Source organism: Arachis hypogaea, chromosome 15, assembly GCF_003086295.3.
Source record: "Arachis hypogaea cultivar Tifrunner chromosome 15, arahy.Tifrunner.gnm2.J5K5, whole genome shotgun sequence".
Classification (NCBI taxonomy): Eukaryota; Viridiplantae; Streptophyta; class Magnoliopsida; order Fabales; family Fabaceae; genus Arachis; species Arachis hypogaea.
Genome location: NC_092050.1, coordinates 89,401,574 through 89,406,303, shown reverse-complemented (window position 1 = coordinate 89,406,303; position 4,730 = coordinate 89,401,574). Strand labels below are relative to the sequence as shown.

General features: G+C 41.5%; 1 non-coding gene across 1 annotated transcript; it reads right to left on the bottom strand.

Annotated features, from left to right (window-relative positions):
• Positions 1 to 3,985: 3,985 nt before the first annotated feature.
• Positions 3,986 to 4,089, bottom strand: LOC112753654 (small nucleolar RNA R71). The gene has a single exon (XR_003178029.1). It is a non-coding gene; the product is annotated as a small nucleolar RNA R71 (small nucleolar RNA).
• Between the last annotated feature and the right edge of the window lie 641 nt (positions 4,090 to 4,730).

Genomic DNA, 4,730 nt, shown 5'->3' with positions numbered 1-4,730 from the left:
TTGAATCTTTGATCAACTTAGACACCCCACCTAACCTATGACACCTATTGTTCGAGGGTTACCTGAAACTGTAGGTCGATCTCGGTCGAGATCTTTTGTGCTGGTCGGAGATGACGTGTCCGACTTGTGGTGGTGGCCGGAGCTGTCGCGTCCGACTTTTGGACTGTACTGCTGCTGATCCTTCATCACTGGAGGGTGGTGGTACCTGCAAGGGACTCCGATGCTTAAGTTAGCAAGGGTATTAAGCAGGTTTTTAGTAGAATCAGAGTATGAGTTATACCTGGGTGCTCCAGTGTATTTATAATGTTGTAGAGTAATCTTTTCTAGATATAAGATAGTTATCTTATCTTATCTTTGAGTGAAGTCATCTTATCTTTAGGGGAACCGTCCTTATCTTTCTAGGCTTTGGCTGCCTTTAGATTTGGGCTGTGTTCCTTTCTCTGGGCCTTCTTGGGCCTCTCTAGTGATTTGGCCGAACTCTTTGTGAAGAGGTCGGTAATGGGCCAACCTTCCAAGAGGTCGGTCATGGGCCAACCTTCTAAGAGGTCAGTCATGGGCCAACCTTCTATGAGGTCGGTCATGGGCCAACCTTCCAAGAGGTCGGTCATGGGCCAACCTTCCAAGAGGTCGGTCATAGGCCAACCTTCTAAGAGGTCGGCCAACCCGGTCCTTTATAGCTCGACCGATGTATGAACACCTATGCAATTCAAAGCTAACCCTATGATGCCAAGGCATCATGGACTAGTTTCACTAGCAATTTTCTGTTAGTTTAGTTGTTTTATGCATTTTCTTGAGCTTAAAGTAACCAAAATGGTTAAATGAAGAACAAAGCAATAATCATTCAACATGTAGATTTTTATGCAAATTCCATGAGTTTTTAGTTATATTATTTGAATGCTATGAATGGAAGATTTCTCATGAAACTTTGCAAGACTTTGATGCAATTGTTTGGATGATTTCAGGGAAGAAGAGGCTAAGCAAGGAAGCAAGAAAATCAATAAAGGAAGCTTGAATATCACATGTGGAGTTTAAGTTCCAGTTTAAGCTTAAACTGGAGCTTAAACGCCAAAATCATGAAGAATAAGAAATGCTGGGATTGAAGTTTAACCTCCAGTTTGACCTCAAACTGGAGGTTAAACGCCAGAATGATAGGCCTCACTTAAGGAGCATTCCACGTTTAACCTCCAGTTTGAGTCAAACTGGAGGTTAAACGCCAGAATGAGTATGACACCAGGGAGGAGTTCCACGTTTAACCTCCAGTTTGACCTCAAACTGGAGGTTAAACGCCAGAACCAGGAAGAGTACCAGGGGCCATTCCACGTTTAAGCTCCAGTTTGACTCAAACTGGAGCTTAAACGTGTTCGACGTTTTCTTTTACTCCAGGGTTGCTCTCTCCACCTCCACGTTTAACCTCCAGTTTGACCCCAAACTGGAGGTTAAACGTGTTCGACACCTCCAGGGCCACCATTCCAAGCTTCCACGTTTAACCTCCAGTTTGACCTCAAACTGGAGGTTAAACGTGTTCGACCTCCAGTAAGCTCCACCCTTTTCCACGTTTAACCTCCAGTTTGACCTCAAACTGGAGGTTAAACGTGTTCGACCTCCAGGATGCCTCATTCCTTTTCCACGTTTAACCTCCAGTTTAACCTTAAACTGGAGGTTAAACGTGTTCGACTACATTACTCTCCAGGGCTACCATTCTTCCATTTCCACGTTTAAGCTTCAGTTTAACCTTAAACTGAAGCTTAAACGTGCTTCTACAAAAGGCCTCACTGGAAGTGTCTGGCGTTTAAGCTGCAGTTTAAGCTTAAACTGCAACTTAAACGCCACTCTTGGAAAAGGTTTCTGGGCCAAAAATATTGTGGTTTAAGTTAGTCTTTGAGCACAAATATTAACTTAAACTCACTTTGGTATGAAACCCAATTGAATATCATGGTTTATGGGATTGGGCCTGAAGGATTGATGAGTTTGAAATCTCAATTTATTGAGTCATGTGTCATTATTTGATTATCACTAAATTGGCTCAATGAAATGTACAGAATTTGGATCAACAACCTCATCAACATTATGGATCATAAACCCAAGGCAAAAGGAAAGCAAGGAGAGGCCTCAAAGCCCAAGAAGCACAACTGAAGCTCAATATAGAAAGTGTATAAATAGGATAGAATTGAAGTTAGAAAGGACTTTGGACTTTCACTTTTAGCCAGTTTTCCTTTTCTTTGTAATTGAATTCAGAGCTATGATTCACTAAACCCCCTTTCATTGGGTTAGGGAGCTCTATTGTAATTCAATGAATCAATAATAGTTTATCTTCTTCTTCAATCTTTTCTCTTGAATTTTGTTAGAAAGCTTCTCGATCTAATTCCATTGAGTAGTTGTCTTGGGAAAGAAGCTACTCATACTTGGAATCCTTCGGAGCCTTGGGAAAGGAATGGAGGATTCATGCTAGAGAAGCTTTCTCACAGTGGATTGGATTGGGGTTTGGATGGATATTGTGACATGTAATCCTACCAAATTGTGGTTCATGAAATTGTGTGGTATAATCAGTGACCAAGCATCATCTCTTCTTATGAACATTTAAACCAAGGGATTGGGAATTTGTTTGTTTTTAGAGAGCATTGGTGAGCCAAGGAATTGGGATCCAATCATATAAGATTGCCAAGCAAAATTCAATGAATGCATTGGTTGAGGAAGAGATTTACATGTTTTGATTCGGAGATTTCAATATCTCCTAAACCCAATGAATTCCCCATTTCTGATTTCCACTTTCTCTTTACATTCTGCAATTCAATTCTTGCAATCATCCCCATTCCCTTTTAATTTCAGCAATTTACATTCTGCTCTTTAATTCATGCAATTTAAGATTCAGCCATTTAATTTTCTTGTCATTTACTTTTCCCGCCAATTTTACATTCCGCAATTCTCATCTCAAATATTGATTCCGCTCAACTAGAACACACTTCTAATCCGAATTGCTCACTCAACCAATCCTTGTGGGATTCGACCTCACTCTATTGTGAGTTTTTACTTGACGATGATAACCGGTGCACTTGCCGGAAGGAATTTTGCCGATCGTGCAATTTCCTAAATCGTAGCATAACACGTTTATGCGCATCAAGTTTATGGCGCCGTTGCCAGGGATTGGTTTTCGATTGACAATTCTCAAATTGGAAGCTAACTAGATTGAGCAATTTTCTCTTGCTTTGTTAATTCTGTTCTAGATACTTGTTGAATTTTAATTTCTGCACTTGGTTACATGCTTTCTTTCTTTACGCCTTTAGATTCATGCAACTAACTCACTGACTCACTAACTGTTTGATTTAATTCCTCAATTGATCTAACCATACTCTTTCATTAACCAAGAGTATTTCACTTGTTTGTGTTTGAGCTGTGTTCTTGTATGACAGGTAGGAGAGGAGAGACATCAACTCCTCCGTATACCGAACCAGAGAGGACCCTTCATAGACTTAGAAGGGAAGCAAGAGGGAAGAGAGTAGTGGGAGAAGAGGAATCTGAAGGAGAATCTGAGGACAATTTTGAGGAAGCTTTAGATCTCAACATGGATAGAGAAGTTCACAACCATGAGAGAGCTGATGGAAACAATGCCATCCCTGAGAGGAGGGTTTTGAGTTCATACATAAACCCAACCTCAGGGAATTGTGGTAGTAGCATCCAGAAACCACCCATTCAGGCCAACAATTTTGAGCTCAAGCCACAGCTAATATCATTGGTGGAAAATCATTGTTCCTTTGGAGGAAGTGCTAATGAAGACCCAAACCAACATCTCACAAAATTCTTGAGAATTTGTGACACTGTGAAGTCCAATGGAGTCCAGGAAGATGCCTATAAACTGCTCTTGTTCCCATTTTCACTTAGGGACAAAGCAGCTAAGTGGCTGGAATCATTCCCAAGGGGGAGTCTAACAACATGGGATGAGGTGGAAAGCAAGTTTCTGGCACGTTTCTACCCTCCACAAAAGGTCAATAGGCTTCGATCTGAGGTCCAGACTTTTAGACAACAAGATGGTGAAACTCTCTACGAGGCATGGGAGAGATTCAAGGACTTGACAAGGAAATGCCCACCAAACATGTTCCATGATTGGGTGCAACTGCACATCTTCTATGATGGGCTCTCTTATGAATCAAGGAAGGCTGTAGACCATTCATCAGGAGGTTCATTGAACAGGAAAAAGACTGTGGAAGAAGCCATTGAAGTGATTGAGACAGTGGCTGAGAATGAGTACTACTATGCATCAGAAAGGCACAACACTAAGGGAGTCATGGAACTGAACCAGGTTGATACAATTCTAGCCCAAAACAAGGTGTTTGCCAAGCAACTAGCAGAACTTACCAGGCAATTAGAAACAAAGCAAGTGGCTGCAATCCACACACAAGATCAAGAGGAAGTAGGCATTGAAGGAAGTGATTGGGAAGAGGCCAATTATGTGGGAAACCAACAAAGGCAATCATATGATCCACATTCCAATACTTACAACCCAGGCTGGAGAAACCACCCAAACTTTGGGTGGGGAAACCAACAAACCCAACCACAAAACTACAAACCTTACAACCACAACCAACATAACAATTCCACATACCAAAACTCCAACCAAAGATCATACCAAGCCACACAAAACACTTACCCCCAATCATCATACCATGACCAAAGTAATCAACCTACCCAACCCAATCCGAACCAACAATTTCAAGATCAATTAAACCGGATTGAAG